Genomic DNA, 19,245 nt, shown 5'->3' with positions numbered 1-19,245 from the left:
AATTCTGGGGATGTCATCATAGTTGCTATTTATGAAGCACTCACTAAAAGGTGCTAAGTGCTTTACATAGGCAATCTTATTTTTCCCACAGAAAAACACTGTGAAGAGGATTTCTTGAATCCATTTTACAGATGAGGAAAGGAAGGTTAATGAGGTGCCTGCGAATACACACAGTCAGAGAAGAGCTGGGATTTAAGCCCCTTTAGCTACACCTTTTTGTCTTTGATGCCATGTCACTTCCCTTCCTTCTTTGCTTAATTCTGCAGTTAGCTTAAGCCTAATTACATGTCAAAAAACAAAAACAAAAACACCCCAAACTGTGAATCGAGCACAATAGGATACCAGTATTAATATCTGATCCCTCTCTCACTAAGCTACTGATGAGCTTCTCAGTGGTCAGATGTGACCCATGAAATTATTTCTGTTCTAGTTTGATTTGAATTTCTACCTTGAAAGTTACATAAAAACTTTGATGACCAGGGAGGACCATGGCAAAAAGCAGTGCCCCCTTTCTAAATGTTACTATAGCTAGGATTCATTCTCTTGCTCATCATCCCACCCCTTTTTTTGAATAGATGTTTATGTTTCTGCCAAATTTTCTATTGAATTATAAGAACCCTTTATCAATTAAGAAAACTATCCTCTTTATTTGTCATATATATTAGAAATATTCACCCCACTTTGTCAATGGTCTACTGGCTGCATAAGTAGCATTTTGGGAGGCCATACAATAGTTTTGTATTATTTTTAGAAAAGCCTCTCATGTAAAGAGAAAAAGTAAATTATTTATGTATCCAAATCTTATATTTTACTTTATTCTCTTCCACTGATTTGTCAGCCTAGTATTTCCCAACCCTAAATTGTTATAATATTTACAGCTTTATAATGTATTTTAATATCTGGTAATGCATGTCTGTCTACCTCCATTGCCCCTTTTGGAAAAGCTTTCCCCTGGCTTCTCTTGCATATTTATTTTTTCTTTAAAAAATTGCACAAATGATTCACCCTTGTTATAGAAAAGTGAGAAGTACAGATAAGTATAAAAGGAAAAGAAAAGAAAAGAAAAAATGGATAATAATAGCACCCAAAGGTTACGGATACAAATTTCTTGGAACACCTCATTCCAATCTTTTCCTATGTGTGAATACACACACACACACACTCACGTCTTTTCTTTTCTTCTCTTTTCTTTTAAGATTTTATTTATTTATTTTGAGAGAGAGAGAGGAGGGGGAGGGGCAGAGGGAGAGGTAAAAGCAGACTCCCCACTGAGCAGGACCCCGAAGTGGCTAGCTGAGCCGAAGGCAGCAGCTTATCTGACCAAGGCACCCAGGCATCCCAACTCATGTCTTTCCTAACACGAGTCAGATCATGCTCTTCTAGCAAATACATTACTGAAATCAGTATAACCATTGCTTAATTAGTATGCCCATTGCTTAATATACTATGTTTTATTTAACCATTCCTCTATCTTGGAGCATGCAAGTTATTTCTAATTTTTCACTCAAGCTAATGCAATGTGAATGAATCCTTTGCACATTCCTCTAGCAAGTTGATCAACATCTGGTCTAAGATATTCGCTAGCATTCTGGTGTTAAGTTTGGGATGTCCCTATCAGCTAATCAGTATCTGCTCAAAGACTCCTTTCCCCTTGAAAGTTCCACTCAGAATTGCTGAATGTAAAGGAGACACTCGTTGTGGAGGAAGTTGGCCCTGTGGTTAAGAGCATAAGTTTTGAAATCAGACAGAACCATGTGAATTTGGAGAAGTTGCCTGAACTCTGAGTATGTTTCCTCATCTGTAGACTGTGGATACGAATGGCTACTAGGAGGGTTATAGAGGGGATTAATGTGATTGTACAATAAAGTCCTTAGTGTTATGCCAGCACATAGTAAGATGTTCAGTGTACACAACATTGTGCTTCCTCCAACTACTCAACCACAGCTGCTCTCCCTCATCCTTATGAATTTTGCTGTTTGACAGTCTGGGGATGGAGCTGCTGAAGACTGAGTTATGTCTTCAGCAACCTTGCTACGCAAAGTGTGGTCCAGAACTAGGAGCATTTGTATTACCTGAGAATCTCAGAATCTGCAAATTTCAGGCTCCACTCAGGATTTATTCAACCAGAATCTGCACTTTTAATCAATCTCCAGGTGATTTGTATGAACAGTAAAGTTTGAGAAGGTATTGGTCTGACTATTCAGGATGCTAGTGGTGGTTTTGTAGGAGGCGTGGGGGTACAGAAGCATTTGACATCTCTGTTCTGGAATTCTCTAGTCTGGAATTTGCATTCTTTTGGTCTCAAACCCATCACTCAGTAGCAATGTGCTCTTCACAAAACTCCAGTGACCTTTACCACTGGGAGAAGCTCTATCTTCAGATTCAGCAGATATGGGTTTCAACCCCAACTTTGTTATCTGAAAGATTTGGTAGATGAGAGGCATTGAAACAAATTATTTCAACTCTCTGAGCTCAGTTTCTTCACCTATGAAATGTGGACGAGGCACATTCCCTAAGATGTAATTAGAGATAAGCAGTGATAAAGTATTTAAAAAGCCTGTTACATCCCAGGAGATACAATGTGTATTTTGATACTGAAGACCTCTGAAGCTGAGCATGCATCTCAACTCCATGACCCACTTGGCCAGTCCCTTCCTCTCCTGGGACTTAAGTTTCACCATCTGTAAAATGGGCATTTAGGTCAAATAACCTCTGAGGTCTCCCTCTGCTCTAAAACTTGGCAACTCTTAGGCATATTTCAGTACGCATCTATGAATCCTAGTGGTAGCTTATGGTCAGAGAAGAGTTGAGACTCCCACCATCCTGACACATTATCTAAACTGTCTTTCAATCAGAGTCCTAATAAGCAGGTTAGATTTTCTATGTTTTAATGCATGTATTTGATTAGTACAAACAAGAGACTCATTGAAAGTGTTGGCAGTTATTAAATAGCTTGAGGCCATATACCTAAATGATCATAAGGTTGGTACTAAGATCTCCAAAGCTGGATTTTGAACCTCTGGCATGCTTGGGGCACATATGTGATACTGGAAGTTCTCTGATTTGAATTAGAAAGCTGTCGAGATCATCCAGACTGAAAATGCTTGACAGGAGGGGGGAGACAACAACCTGGCTTCCCATAATGGAGACTTACTAAATGATAGATGATTAATTAATTTAAAGTGGTTGAAAGTATCCCAAGTAATCCTTTTCCGCAGCCCTTTTGAAGAGAATGTAGGATCAGGAAAGTCAGAAATACACTCAAACTAACAGTTTGAGAGAGAGAGCTAAGCAGGCATGATTTATCACCCATTCATGCCTTCATTCTTTTGCTGAACCTTATGTGAGCACTATTACAGATAGACATTGTGCTAGGTGTTGGGGGATGGAAGATCAGATCAGGAATCAATTGGGAAATTCCAATGTACTCTTTGAGATGAGACATATACCCAAATAACTGTAACACAAGATAAAAACTATCAACAGAGAGGGAATGATGAAATGCTTTGAACATGTATGGGACAGAGAGATTATTTCTGAGTCTTTCTAGCAGATGTGGCATCTAATCTCAGCGTTCAATGATTGGATTTTATTCACTGATTCAACAAATGTTTACCAGGAACCAGTTAACCACAATGCCTCATAGAAGATGCATTCAGAGTTGGTTAGTTATGAAAGAATGGTTTGCCAGTTGTCATCTTCTATGATTTGCTCTTCTTCCTCTTCCTTTTACACCCCCCAGTTTGGGGCCGCTAAACTAGTAGATCACCTGGGGGATGATTCAAAGTGGTCATTGCTAAATGTTGGTGTCTCCAAGCCAGACAAACCTGCATTCATTCAACATACATTTATCAAGGAGATACTGTGTGCCCGGCATTATACAGCGATGAGCCAAGGCATTGTGGGATGTAGCTTACTGTAGGCCAGTTGGAGAGAGAGAGAGAGTGTCAGATGATACATGTGGAAATGTGGAAATGTAATTGATGAGTGCCACAAAGGGAAGAAGGCTTTGTCTCTGAGGGATTTATCTTAAGGGGAGCTGGCCAGTTAGGGGGATGCTTGAGGTGTAATGCTTGACCCTTGACATGCTCAAAATGTGAGTAGGAGTTAACAGGCAAAGAAGGAATACCAGTGCTCGAGGTAGAGAGAAGACTGTGCTCATGGGTGACTTTCCCAAGGAGTCGGGGAGAGGAGAGCTGAAAAGAAGACAATGTGAAGTGATTCTGGAAGTGTAGGGAGCAGACTGAGTCAATAGTTTTGTCCTTAGTGTAAAAGTCATCAGAAGCCACTGAGAAGTTCAAGCAATGAAAGAGGGATGGCCATATTTATATTGTGAAAAGATCCTCCAATTTGCTAGCTCTGTGTTAAACTCATTGAGTTCATCTACCTTCTGGCTGCGACAACAGGAATAAACCCAAGGCAGGACAGAATAATAGATGGAAGGAAGCCAGTTAGAATGCTAGCGCTGAAGTTCAGAAGGAAGATGTTCTTTTGATCAGGGTGGTGGTGGCGATGGAGAGCACTGGAACCTCTGAGAGGTAAATAGGAGCTACATCAATAGTGTGGTGGGTAGAACATGAGAGATAAGGTGAGAAAAGGGTCAAGATATTGCCTAGATTCCTCTTTGCAATTGTAATTGGATGAATGGAGTACCATTCACTGAAATGAATCAATAGTTGGCTTCATCCCAGGACTGCCACATACAGTTGTTTGAGTTGTGCACTGCACAGGGCATCTGGCTGAGTGGGGAAGGCAGGAGCTGAAAGTCAGTCCATGCTCTGCTTGCCAAGCCATTCATCCTGAGTCAGGGCTATGCCTACCCAAGTCTGAGAAGCACCTTCTTATAATTTGCAAAAAGGAGCCATCCAGTTGGCTGGATAAAAAACAATTAGGACTTTTAACTCGGCACTGCAGGAATCCAGGCAAGCCTGGATGGGGAGCTACAAGTTGAGGCTGGCTGGCTGGAGGTGATAAAGCCAGGAGCAGAGTACCTGAATGGTGGAGGCAGGGGCTGGAAATGTTGATGAAAAAATGGGAGAGTGCAAAGAACACCAAGTTCAGTTTATTTATCCTGCAGTGGCTGTCTCTGGCCTTTCCTGGACTCCTGACCCACAGGGAGGGATCCTGCCTGTGGCTCACCCTTCCTGTTATTTCTATGCTTTTGTTGGATGCCTTTGATGGGAGTAGATATGGAAACGCAGATTGTCAGAGAGCAGAAGCAATTGAAGAACCACCTAGTTCTACTTTCTTGTTCCATAGGTAAGAGCATGGAGTCCCAGGGGAAATGGAAGTCTTGTCCCATGTGCCCATGCTGGAACTAGATCCTCAGTTTCCTGACTTCCCACATCTTGCTGAATCTTCCCTCTAACAGGAAATAGATTGAGCTTTTGCAAGAGCATAGGTATTGAGTCGGTCAACCTGGATTTGTGTCCCCACTTGCTATTTCTTTGCTGTGTGATCTTGGGCAAGTTACTTAATCTCTCTGAACTTGTTTTTTTCACCTATAAGATGGAGATAAAAGCAGTCTCTTTGAAGAGGGGGCCGGGGCCGGGGGCATGGCGTGAGAATTAATGTGAAGGCTCCGGGACAGTGTCTCTTCACAAGTTGTGATCCAGACCCCATTCTCCACTTCTATTAGCTTCTCCAGCCCCTGTTCCTTTACCTACCTTTTCTCTGTTCCTGAGAGTTTGTCAGAGATCTACAGAACATGTATTTCTTTGGAAAGTCTTTGTGTAGCACTACATAAATTCAGGGTATCAAATAAACCCACTCTTGAGAAATGACTCTACATTTCCCTCTAACCTTGATTTAGGGGTTCTGATCCCTAAGATGCCAATGGCAACTGAACTCTGCCCCCTAACCCAGCCCTCTCTTCCCCTCCCCAATGATGACTCTTTATGGATTTCAGGAAGTGCCATGTGAAAATAACACCTTGAAATCAGAAGCAAAAGGAACTGGAAAGGCTTCTGCAGGAAGCAGAATATAAAGAAGGTGGAGGGTGGGAGCTCAAAAAAATAAGCAATCACAGGGAGGTTTTGTTTTTTCTTTCAAAATGATTTTCGATGGCACATAGTTACTTGTATTTGTTCCCTGACTTTGACAGGCTGACAAGTAGCCGTCTCATTTTAAATATCTATTGTTACTCCTGAGGTTTTATGCAGAATAGAAAGGATTGTTTTGAACAGTTTCTCATGGACAAGTGGAAGCTGTACTCTTGCTACAGATGATTCATCCAGGAGAAGCGATATATAAACAAGGCTGCCTGCTTGGAAAACGGATGGGAGGGCGAAGTATTTCAGACAGGCTTTTCACTCCTGTGCCAGCTAATGAGAAAAGCGAGCTCTTGAAATAGCAGGGGTGCTGTGGAATGGAGATGTCAGAAAGTTTTAAAATCTTGCATCTCATAGTTAATATCAAAGCAGGCATTTCTCAAATCTCAGACGAAGCCCAGTTGCTTTCTCACAGTCATGGTGTATTGACAGAGCCTGGGCTCTGGGAGCTGATGAAGGTGAGCAGGCTAAGGCAAGACAAGCACCCAGGGCACAAAATTTTAGGAAGCATCTACTTGTAGAGTCCTATAAGGGCATGGTCAGCACCTGCATGACCCTGAGCATGAGTGCCTCCTTAAATTTTGTACCTCGGGGGCTTCCCTTGCCTCATCTCATCCAGGCTCTGGAACTGAGTTAGAATCAGATCTCTGTCACTTATTGGTAGCGTAACCTTGGAGAAGCAATTGGAATTAGGCTTGACTGTAACAGAAAAACCTCAAACAGGGGTGGCTTTCACAGGTAGATGCTTATTTCTCTATTACAGAAAAATATAGAGCGATACAGAGCAGGGCTAACATCATGTATCTGTTCCATAAAGTCACCAGAATCTAGGTTTCTTTTAGCACGCTGTCCTGCCGTTCTGGTGTTTTAGTCTTCATGATCCAAAAGGGCAGCCTCCAAGGTTCAAGATGGAGACATCCATGTTCAAGGCGGCAGGATGGAGGAAGGCTCATGAACCATGTGAACACATGACTAATTTTAAAAATCAATAGAATTACAATTACAAAAATGTAGACCAGACTTAAAAAAAAAAGAAGTAATACAAAAATAAAATTTTTTATTTTTTGGATTGTTAAATCACTTGTAATTGTTATTTCTATCAATATCCCTCCAAATTCCCAACATGAGCATTAAGTTTATTATAATTAGGCCACGGTCTTGCTCCCTGCAACTGAAAATGTTTCCAGGAGGACACATTCTTATGCATCTTCATGAAATGTTCCTAAAGCCATAGTCTTGGGAATAGGAACATTACCCAGAGAGGGGAGGTAGACATCCGTGTATTTGCCTACCCAGCATTCATTCCCCATTCTGGTAGTCACACCCTAATTTTGCTTTGGGGAATTACCAGGTCCTATCACTTGTAGATTTCGTAGAAACTATTAATTGGGCTTTGGGTGGGAAGGGGGGGAAATGTAACTCAAGCCAGAACAATAGCCTCCCTCTCTCTCAGGAACTTGTTTTTTGAATAGAGAGAAAAGGTGCAAGAAGCACGATTAGGGACAATTCTTTCCAACAGAGGCATGGATTTCAAACAAAGTCCATGAGCTGCCCCAGACTCTATTCCTTCTGACGTCCGACTCTTCAGCTATTCCTTTAAATCTTGTTCATCATGCCCCAAAGCCCTCCAGTAAACTTCTTTTACTTAAGTTACTTGGAGTCTGTTTCTGTTGCTTGCAACCCAAGAACCTTAATTGACACAAGTAGTTATTCATTGTTCTACCTGAAGATTTGGAATTGTATAGGCTGGTCCGGACTATTGTTAACTCTAGCTCTTTCCTCCCCAGCATCTCCCGATGAAGCCACCAATGCCTCCCACCACAGACTTAGCCCTGCCCTACCTTGGAGCCAACATCGAAGTGGGATATGAAGGTGGGATGAAGATTTAAGTTATCCCTCTTATATCTGGGTTTTAGTGACTAACAGGACTGTTAAGACTGAGACCAACAAGGTGGTAAGTGATATGTAGCATACCAGAGAGGAAGTCCCAGGGGCCAGGCTGAGGAATTACCTAGAATGCACCAATCCAAGGAAGGAAAAAGAGAACATGTTATGTAGATTTCACAAAACAAGGAGTGTTGCCTGTCTTATTCCCCACTCTACCCCTAGTACTAAAAGCTATGTCTGGCCATGGCAAGTACTCAATAAATATATGCTGAAGGAAAGGACAAAAAAAAACAGTAGCATTAAGAAGGGCTGAGATTTGTGGTGTCAGAAACCACGTGAAGGGGTGAGGTGACCTCACAGAGGTGGAAAGAGGTCAGTAAGCAAGGGAGTACATACGTGGAGTTGAGGGTACAGAAAGGTTGGATTCTAAAGGTGCCAACCAAGGCAGTCACTGTGATGCTTTCTGGTTTTCCACCATGTTCTCTTGGGTTCTCCTCTCTGCTAATTACATCTCTTAGCCAGAGTCAGCCTCAGAAAAACCTAGTGCTACCACATTCAGCTTCTTCCCTCCTGCACCTCCAGCTCCTGGATGATTTGGCCCAGCCCATCAGAATGACGTTCTGCCTTGGTCCTCCCCTTGAGTGCTAATGCTTTCCCTTGTCCTAATCCCTAACCCAGGGTCTGGGGTTCTTGTACCCTGCCTTGCTCTTCCAAATCTTCCTCACTAAAACCAAAGACTCGCTCCACTTTCTTGATAGGTCCATAAGGTGTTGCCACCAAGATCAGGCTTCCAAAATGATGATGTGGTAATAAAAACAGTAATGACAATATCTAACATTTATTGGACATGTATAATGGTCAGCTCCTGGGCAAAGCTTTTTTACTTTTGTAAAGGGCTCACCATAACCCCATGAACTGAGTGTTATTATTTTGGCATGGACGGTTAGTAGCCTTCCCAATGTTCACTCTCCCATTCACAAAGGTTAAAGACTACACATCACACACTGCCTTGTAGCTAGGAGTGACCAGTGAAATATACACTGAAGTTGCAAGGTGAGCTTCTGAGAAAGCTCTTTAAAGCGGGCAGGGTGCCTTTTATTGCCCTGATCTTTTTCTCTTTAGTCTTGGCTGAAATGTGGCCATGGCACTAGAGGGCCCCTTGTAACTATGAAGTGACTTTCGGATGAAGATAGAAGGTACCTATGCTCCTGATGACTGTGGAGCTGCCCCACCTCTTCAGGCTTCTTTTATAATAGAGGAGATAAACCTCTAACTTTTTAAAGCCGCTGTTATTTGGCTGTTTTATTTCATGCAGCAGAGCGTAATCCTGATTGATTAAATATTTTAATTAAATATTAAAATATAGTGGGGCAGACAAATCTATAGTGCTCCCCAAATATCTCTATGCCCCTCCACATCTCTCAGTCTCCCTTGCAGTTAGGCTGGGACTGTGTCTTATTTTGCACCATGGGCTCTGAGCAGAAATTACGTATGTCACTTCTTTACTAAGGCACTTCAGAGCTGGTGTGCCTTCTCCAGCTCTCTCTTCCCTGCTGTAGTAACACTGGAAGCTGCATGATAAGAGGGTAGTGTCACAAGAGAGAAGGAAATGGGATCCCTGAGTCCCGTGGTGGAGAAGGGCTCCTGCTAACCTGCCTTTGGGTGGGTGAGAAATTCACTTCTGTTTTGCTAGGCCACTGAGAGTTCAGAGTTGATACATGACCATAGCATAAGTTAACCTATTCTGACTAATATGCCTTATTTTATAAACAAAGAGATTGAGTCTTTCAGCAATTAAGTAACTTGCCTCAATCAAAGGGGCTACTTAGTAACCGAGTCTATCTGACCACAATAGCCAAGCTCTGTGGTCTCCAATTCCCTCCTTAGTTATTGGCCTTATTGGCATTCCTGATTCTGTTGGCCTCCCATTATTTGCTTTCATCCAGGTCATTCTTCTTTCCTGCAGCATCTCTCTCTCTGGCCTGCGTAGACTAGAATGCCACGTGCCCAAATCTTAACCGATGACACTAAGATCATAGAATTACATCTAATATTGCAATTCTGTGTTGGAATTATTTAGAATCTTGGCTGGGTGAGTTGGCCAATACTGAAAATGGCTGCCTAGCATCTGGCTCCTATTTGGTCTTTGGCTAAAACAAAAGATTCAAAGTTAATTTTCAGCACCGGGTTTGTAGTATTTTCTGTTTTCTTTCCTGAGCACAATGAAGAAAAAGAAAGTGAGATGTGGCCATAATTCTGTATCTGAATCATTTAGCTTGGTAGGCTGGAACAACTTGCTCACAAGAAAAGCTCATGTATTCAAACAGATGTTATGTTTCGGGGGCCCTGATAGATTCTGGGAATACAAGGAGGATTTTACCGCACAGCCCTTATTTAAAGGAGCGCCCAATCTCAGAGCCTGCATAAGTAAATAAAATGCAAAATAGTGTGATAAGCCCAGAGAGAATCAGACTGTGTATCAGACACAGTGGTGACACAAATGAGAGGTTGTCGTTTCTGATTGTCCCCATTCCCATAGGGAGGGGTTTTAGTGCCCCAGCTGGAAGAGTTTTTCAGAGATTGCTGAATGATGAGTGCTGTGCTAAGCATTTTCTATAAATCAAATTTTGTCTCTCATTTACAACTATTGCATCTATTCCAGGGATGAGTCAACTGTTGCTCAGAAAGAAAGAGAATCGGTCAAGGTCACACATGTAGGATCTTAACCCGGTTCTGGCCAACTCTGGCACTTCCTATTTCCTCCAGTGTACCCAGCTGGTCCCTCTGCGAAGGCCGGTGGGTTTATTCCGACAACATAAGGCTCCATCGTCTTATCCAGTGAGTTTCCAGAGCCCAGCCCTCCACAGTTCCATCTCAGCGTGGGCTTCTGGGAAATTTGGTTCTTCTCAAGGCTTCCCTACCTGCTGAACCTTATTCTTCATTCTGAAATAAGAGCTGCCCTGTACTGTAAACAGTATCTGGCGCTCACTTCCCGGCCTCCGGCTGGTAGAGCAAGAACATTTCCAGAGCATATGCTTCCCTATTCTGTAAAAAATGTGTTTATACTTGGTCCCCTCTGAAGGAGGACGACGCCCATGCTTTCCTCCCAGCCGAATTTATTGGCTGGGCTTTTTCGAATACACCCTGAGAAGCCGGGAGCGCCGGGTCTGCCCTTTGGCGCCATCTACCGGCACTGCTCCAGCCTCTGACCGAGCCCCAATTAATTGGATGAATCTTGCCACACCATTAGCTGATGTTTGTGTGTGTGTGTGTGTGTGTGTGTTTTGGTCTTCAAAGACTAGAGGGTGACCAATTAGTAAAGAAAATAGATAGCAAATCTATCATACTTTAAAGAGACAAGAGCCTCCTTTCTCTCACTTTTCCTACCCCACCAGTTGTGACATTCCTTCATCTTCAATTCTTTCTTCCTTTTAAAAATATTTATTTTGTTCTTATATAGAGATCAGGGCATGGGGCACACAGCCACACACCTGAGCAAACAGAGGGGCTGACTGATTTGCTGGCGTAATGAAAAACATTAATTTTGAGCTCATTACTGTGATTCCACAATGGGCACCAAATCCCACTTAAGACCCACGGAGGAAGTCTTCAAAGGAACACTGTTCCAGGTCTGTGCCTGGCGAGTGAGCTGCCTCTCTGAGTCTTTGCAAAGGAATAACCCACAGTTGGAGACCCAGGCCTGTCAGATCAAAACCAGGCTTGGCCTCCAGACCCTGAAACAAGTTGCAACAGTGAGCCTTACTCATTCATTTTCAAAATACAGCCTGTTCTCTACAAAATGGAGCAAAACCTCTTAGATTGGCTCTAGCTTCTCTATTTGATATATTAAAGGAGAATCTTGACTCTTTCTAGGTTTCTGCCAGTCTGTTTTAAATTCAAATGGCTTGGCTGAGAGTGGTTTTTGGTTATTTTTTCATTTGAAATGGAATTCAAAATAGCAGGGGCATAAAGCGCACATATGGATGGGAGAGAAAATTAAAAGGTCCCTGGAGCTCCCCCCATTCACCTTTCACATTAAGGAAAAGGAATTAGCGTTTCTTGTAAACCTACTGTCTGCTGAAGTAACCCTTGGGGAGAGCCGTTGAAATTCTCAAGATTTCTAAAGATTTGGATTTCTTCAGAGGCAACTTGATGGAATGATCAAGAGCTTGACTTTACAGCCAAACCCTGCTCCTGACTCGTACAGTCATGAGGACGCAGCCATTTTCTGGGACCAGTCTGGGTCCAGCTTCCTGGTGGGGGAGTAAGCCTGTGATAGCTTGCTGATAGGCCTGTTGTGAGGTTCAAACAGGTAACACAGAAGGCATTTCCCCCCCGGGGTCTGGGCACATCTCAAGAGCTTCACAAACAGCTAATGTCAGGATAAGTCTCTTGGAGCCAGGAATCAGAGCTTCTGCCCTATGCATGAGATGTGTGACTTTTAGAAAATGCCTGGGTTCTCTTTGCTCACTGTCATCTAACCTCTCAGGTTGTTTGAGACTTGAGGGCCGAGGTACTATATTTGGACACGCCGCATTAAACTGCACACCATCTGGATCCACCTGCCCCGTGGCCTCCTCCTCTTCCCATCCCCTCCCTTGATTCCCCTGGAGGGAACCTTACATTCTAACCACACTGGTCTTCTGGCTACTTCTAATGCATGCTTTTGCCCAAGACAGGAATGCTCTCTCCACCCACTCCCATATGCCTGACTAATTCCTTCAGGTCTCCGTTTAAAGGTCACTTCCTTGGAGAGGCCTTCCCTAATGACCAGACTGAGTCAAGCTCCTCCCCACCCTTCCGCGGAAGGCTCTGGGAGTGCACCCTTCACAGTATCTGCAGTAATACTACTTGCACATCTTTGCAGCCCTTTGCAAAGTGCTGGGTTTGATAAGTAATTGTGATCATCTTTTCAATAACCTGTTAAATGTCTCTTTTCCTTACCTGACAGTAAGTAGGCAGAAACTCCATCCATTTTTGTCCATGAATAGTTGATGATTGACTGAAGGACCCTGAGTCCTACCTTACTCCTTGATGTCCCCTCTCCCTGGAACACTATCACCCCATTTTTCTGTCAAACTTCCCCTCATCTCTTTTAAGATACAATTCCAAGTCAGCTTCTCAGTGAAGCCATTGCTCACTCCCTTAGGTGGGATATTGTTTCCAAGGTACATTGTTATTTACCTCTGTTACAGCAATTAATATATTGGATGCCATCAGCTTTTTTTTTTAAGATTAATTTATTTATTTAAGAGAGAGAGATAGAGTGAGCAAGCATGAGCAGGGGGAGGGGCAGAAGGAGAGAGAATCCTGAAGCAGATGCCTCACTGAGCACAGAGCCTGACATGCAGCTTAGTCCCAGAACCCTGAGATCATCAACTTGAGCTGAAATCAAAAGCCAGCTGCTTAACCACCTAAGCCACCCAGATGCCCCACCATCAGCTTTTGGTAGTAGGATTGATGTCTTACGTAGCTTCTCACTTCCAGTGTTTAGTGGGTGCCTGGCAGAGAGGAGGCATATCATAAACATTGGGTGAGTAAACATGGTAACACTACCTTCTGAGAGAGTAATGATCATTCAATTCCATGTTAGTATCCTAAGGTGGAAAGATTTTGACTATTAATGCCAAGAACTGGTCACCATATTACCTCCTAGAAATGTCTTAAACCACACAGTAGACTCATCAACCTTTCTTGGTGTGTCGTACTTGCAACACTGGATTTATCATTCATTTCTTATGCTAATAGCCAGTTCTAGAAATTTTCAGATATTTTTCATGTAAAGATCTTTGATGTTGGGGCACCTGGGTGGCTCAGTCATTAAGCGTCTGCCTTCAGCTCAGGTCATGATCCCAGGATCCTGGGATTGAGCCCCACATCAGGCTCCTTGCTCAGTGGGAAGCCTGCTTCTCCCTCTCCCACTCCCCCTGCTAGTGTTCCCTCTCTGGCTGTCTCTCTCTCTGTCGAATAAATAAATAAAATCCTTTTTTATAAAAAAGATCTTTGATGTGTTGTGAGGAGAAAAAAAGAATATTTCATTGTACTGGATTCTCCTTCTTAGAATTCAATCATGATGACAGTCTACTTCATTTTTTTCTGAATTTTACTACTTCAACTGTTGAATTGTGGAAATACCAGTGTAGATATTGATACTGATACAGTTCGGCGAGCAGGAGAGTAGAGAAAAATACAGACCAGAATAGTGGGCTTCCTGACATTCTGGAGTATATTTGACTCTATTTCAATTGGCCTGGATGAATAAATCTTTTACAATAAACATCACAAAAGCAACTAATAATAGTAAGTAACTATTTTTTTACAGAGTATTTTCACATGTTATATTGTTTAATACAATCCTCTTGAACATTTTCCATCCAGAGAAATATGTTTTGATCATTTATACCTGGAGCCCCCAACTTGTTATAAGAGATTGAAGAATGGATCATGAATCTTGACCCAGCTTTTGAAGGAGCCTAGATGCCTCTCTACCCTGGCCTGTAAAATTTGATAATAGTAACAATAATCACAAAATAGACGGAACAGCATCTACTCCTTTGTACGTCCTGACATTGCTTTGATGATCTTCTCTTCCCCCTCTCTCTTCTGTGGCCGTGTGGTTTGATGGGACTCCCAAACCCTAGTATTGAAGGTTGACCTATACACTAAGCCAATTGGTGCGCCACATGCCATCCCTCAGTCATGGTGATTGGTTCAAGGATGGATATGAGACCCAATCAGATCAATAAGACACCATCCTGAGAGGAGGGGAGGAGCTGCTGTCTCCATCTTACTTATTCTTATGAACAGAGAGTGGGGTCTGCGGGATACTATCATATGGAGCCTGAGCATGAAACTAACTGAGTGATGGAGAGAAATCAAAGCCTGATGATTCCATTTGAGCCCTGCATACAGCCAGGTCTAGGCTACTTCTACTGATGGCTTTTCAATGATTTATTCCAATAAAATTGCTTTTTATTTAAATTGAATTTTCTGTCACTTGCAACCATAGAATTCTAACCGATACGTTTCCGATTTGCCAGCACTAAGCTAAGCCCTTGTACCTATATTAGCTTCTTTAATCTTTAATATTCTAATTGGTATTAGGGTTCATGAAGGTCTCAGTCACTGTACTGTTCCCGGACATGGCAGGAGAATGGCAATGTGTTCCTTCTCAGGGGTCCACATGTTGTCAAGATGCCATCCATTTCTCTCTCTGCCCTCCCCAGCACTCCTAACCTATTTGTTTTTCTCTCCTCCCCCTCTCCTTTATTCCCTTCCCCAAACTTGAGTTCAAGTCTCCAGGGAGATAAACATTAGCCCCTTGACCCAGCAAGCTCTGGGAGTCTGGACTTAGTCATCTTGCTGCCCAAGCCAGGGGGCTGACTGAGATGAACCCTGCGTAGCCCTTCTGGCTGCTTTGCTCTGGGAGTTATGGCCCTTCTCTGGGTGCCAGAGATTGCTTCTTTCTTTTCTGGCCCAGAGCCATCCTCAGAGGTTTCTTGGACAGCACCCAGGGCGACCCAGGCTGATAGGCACCCTGCCTAGATAAGGCATGTCATTGCCTGGGCATTTGTGTGCAGATGGCTCTGTTTGAAATCCTGCCTCTCTCTGACTTCACTTCCTGAATGTGCTGACAGGCCTCCGAGCCAAGTCAAACAGGTTCCCAATGCCGTGCCTGCAGAGCATTCCCCTCTGAGTGCAGCTGGGGAAACAAAACTTTTCTCCAGCCTGTAGAGAGGACCTGCCAGCCCTTATATGACCAAGAAGCAGGCCCTGTGAGACCTTGTTGAATCTTAGTGGGAAATGTTTGCATTTCAGCGAGGGTGGTTTGTGTATGCACGCATGCACACTGGCTTGGGGCATGGGGTGGGGGGTTCCTGATTCTTTCTTCTTAAATGAACAAGTCTACAGTGAAAAATGACTAATTCTTGCTTATCTGCTCCATACAAGGGCTTTACATATATGATCCTCCTGAAAACCTTCTGAGGGAGCCATGGCTGGCCTCATTTTTACAAAGGAAGGGATTGAGGCTTAGCAAAATTAAGGTACTTGCCCCATGCTCCCCCAAGTACAACTGCAGAGCCCAGATTTAACCTCTAAACACTTGGTTCCAAAATCCATGTGCCTCCTCTAACTTGTAATACCTTGATTCTTCATGGAGTCAGAAGGATAGGGAGGAAGAGTGGAAAGGAAGAGGCTCTGGTGTCTTCCCAGACCTGTGAAGTGTAGAATGACAACAGGGTCTGTGGCAGGAAAGTTGTGAGGCTCAACTGAGATATAAATTCATGTGGCAGTATTACTCAGGAATAAGGACATATGTGTACAGTGCAAGCTCTTTGGGATCAGAAAGACCTGGACTCAACTTGGGCTTCTACCAGCCACTTATTCCATGAGCCCAAACAAGACCTGAGCCTCTATTTTCTCATGTATAAAATACAGCCTTATCATTTACTTGTGAGACCCAGCACAGTGCCTGCTTCATAGTAGAAACTTGGTAAATAGGATCTATTATGAATATTATACAGGTGTTTTTATTATACTTGTGAAAGATAGGGTTGGTTTCTACTGGGGTTGGGAAAGGCTAGGTAATGCTACAGAAATAAGCAGCTCTTAAATCTCTGTGTCCTAAAACAATAAAGGTTAAATGTCTCCTGTAGATATGCTGGGCCTGGGAAGGGACTCTGATCTACATCATCATTATTTAAAGACCCAGGCTAATGGACACTCCATCTCTATGTTTCCATAATTGCCAAAGCTGGGAAAAGGAAGCATTTTGAATCTCACTTGCTCTTAGGCTTCCACCTGGATGTGACAGATGTCACCCCTGCTCACATTTCATTGGCTGACACAAGTCCATGTCTTCTTACCCACCTTCAAGGAGGTAAGAGATGGGAAAGTACTGCCCTACCTTGTACCCAAGAGCAGAGCTGGAAATACTTGGCTTAGAGCATTAGTGAGCATCCACCAACCCAAAAGCCATCCTCCCTCTCACTTCTTTCTTGCTATCAGAGCCCTGACTTTTTACTTATTTTTAAAATAACTTTCTATGTTCACTGTCCTATGTGCTTAGAAAAAGGTGATCCCAAAGGGCGAAGCATGACTGTCGGCCAATTATGGAGGTCTCATTCCCTGTTTGGGTATATGTATGGGACCAACTCCTGACCAACAGGACCCGAGGGGAAGTCAACTGGGGTGGAGGTGGGGAGCTTCTAGAAAAGGTTTCTCTTGCTAATAAAAAGAGAAAAATTAAAGTAAAAATCCTTGCATTGCATTTACCTGTGATGCCAGGAACTGCCAAAGCTATCTTGAGGCCACACGAGGAAGTTCCTTGACATACTAAGAATGGTGACGTGGAAAGATAGGAAGCCCCAGACCCATGATGATGTCAATGAACGAGGTCACTGAGCCCTGGACTTGGTTCATGTCTGGACTTCTTTAAATTGTGTCTTCTGTTACTGGCCTCTGTAAGCATCCTAACTGTTAGTGTGGTCAATTATATAACAGCCCAGGTTCCTGCCCACCTTTTTCTAGGACTTGGGATAAGGCCAGGGAAAATTCCTCCCACAGAGCATGAACCTAGATGAATCAATGCTCTAGAAGAGATTAGCTAGCAGCAGAAGCTGATGGACTGACAGTCCTGAGGAGATCTGGGAAATACACAAATTCTGTGCAGGTAGCCAGTGAGTAGCAGTAACCCAAGAAAGCAGTAACGTAGTGATCTGGGAATCCAATTTTCTGAAGCAACAAAGAGGCAACGATCAGGCACTGTTTTTCAGTGGCTATACATGGGAGAAGTCTGTATGGCAAGAAAGTGTCAGGGCTTCTTGGTACTAAGTATTCTGGTCTGTCCGGAGAGGAGGAGTTTGCAGCAGGGCAAGGAAAGTACACTACTCACTGCTGGGGCAGGGATGACATATCCCAGGAGACTATCTAATTACCTTTGCTCAGATGGTGTGCACATCAAAGAACCTTCTGATGACTACTTCAGTTCCTTGGGGTCCTTGATGTGGAATCGGGGACGTGCCCTGGGTAAGGAACCCAGGATCACCAGGGCGTCTGGTTCCTGGAACAACATAGGAGAAGAATTGGGTTCTTGAAGCCTAATTGTGGCCCCACCAGCCAGTGGATGAGGACCCTTGACAAAACTCTTAAGACTCACTGGGAGCATCAGTTGCTGTGTCTGTAAGACATAGCCAGGGGAGTGGTGCCAATGGAAGGAGACAGAAGAGAGAAGAGCACTTTGGAAATGGCGGGAGAGTGAACAGGTGAGGACAAATTGCATTGCTCATCATGCTTTCTTTGCTCACTCCACTCCAGGAAAGCAGGCCATCTCTCAACCCCTAGGGTGCCCAGAACTCTTTCCCAAGCTTTCCCTCATGTGGCCCTTCCAGCTGCTGCCCCTTCTCTTCTGCTCTTCACCTGATGAACTCAAGTCATGGAGGAAGTCTCCTTTCAGGTGTTTTTTTGCAGAAAGGCCTTTTTTCCCCCTTGGCCCTATTTAGATGTTTTTTCTCTTTCATAGTGCCCAGTTTTTCTTCACTGTCCTCGTGAAGGTGTAGAATCATACATTAATCTGTGTGTTTTCTATTTGCTGTGTCTCTTACCAGAATAAAGACTCCACGAGGGAGACATCCTGTGGATTTCACTCTCCATTGCCTTCTGAGTGCCTAGCACAAAATAGGAATTCAATGTTGCTTGAGGAATCAAATGAGTGTCATATGGATGCGAGGTGTTATTATTCAATTCCCCCCCAATATAAGTAAAAACAATGGTCTCTTCACTTGCATTGAAAGGTTTGTATAGTTTGGGTCAATTAGTCCCACTGAGCTTAGTCAATTCTGGGGGAATGACATAAAGTGAGGTTTGGGTCCTGCAGTGGTGAGGTCACAAGCCTTTTTCTTTTACATCTGTTTATTTGAGCATCCTGACACGGAGCAGGTGGACTCTGCACCATAAGATGACTTTCCTTCAGATGTCAAGTTGACACAGGAAAACTGAAGTTCAGGACAAGGAGCCGAGGTGAAGTGTGAACTTGCTGATATCCCTCCTTAGGCCCAGCTTGCCAGGGAATTGCGCAGGAAGAAATGTGGGAGATGGGGCTCAGCCTAAGCAATCTGCTCCCCATTTCTCCCCCAACTCCAGGACAGCTTTAAAGACCACAGGCGTTCCAAATTAAACAAAATCCTGCCTTTGGTATTACTCTTCTTACCTGGCGTCGTCCCCACCAGTCCATCACCCAAACTGTTACCAGCACGAATCTCTCTCAAGTTGAGAGAGTCCATTTCCCTGCTCTGCGTCCTTGTACATT

The 19,245-nt window shown here is 43.5% G+C and overlaps 1 long non-coding RNA gene across 2 annotated transcripts in view; it reads right to left on the bottom strand.

Moving 5' to 3' along the window:
- The window catches only part of LOC118019357, a 40,898-nt gene that overhangs the window by 15,246 nt on the left and 6,407 nt on the right, over positions 1–19,245 (bottom strand). Inside the window, exon 2 of one of the 2 annotated variants that reach the window (XR_004681665.1) lies at positions 17,876–18,000. This is a non-coding gene — a long non-coding RNA (uncharacterized LOC118019357). Of the gene's footprint in view, positions 1–17,717; positions 18,001–19,245 lie in introns of those variants that run through there. The other variant, XR_004681666.1, reaches the window with a different exon arrangement.

Source organism: Mirounga leonina, unplaced genomic scaffold, assembly GCF_011800145.1.
Source record: "Mirounga leonina isolate KUSES-001 unplaced genomic scaffold, KU_Mleo_1.0 Mir_173, whole genome shotgun sequence".
Classification (NCBI taxonomy): domain Eukaryota; kingdom Metazoa; phylum Chordata; class Mammalia; order Carnivora; family Phocidae; genus Mirounga; species Mirounga leonina.
The sequence above is the reverse complement of the archived record's forward strand: the minus strand, read 5'-3'. Positions and strand labels throughout refer to the sequence as shown.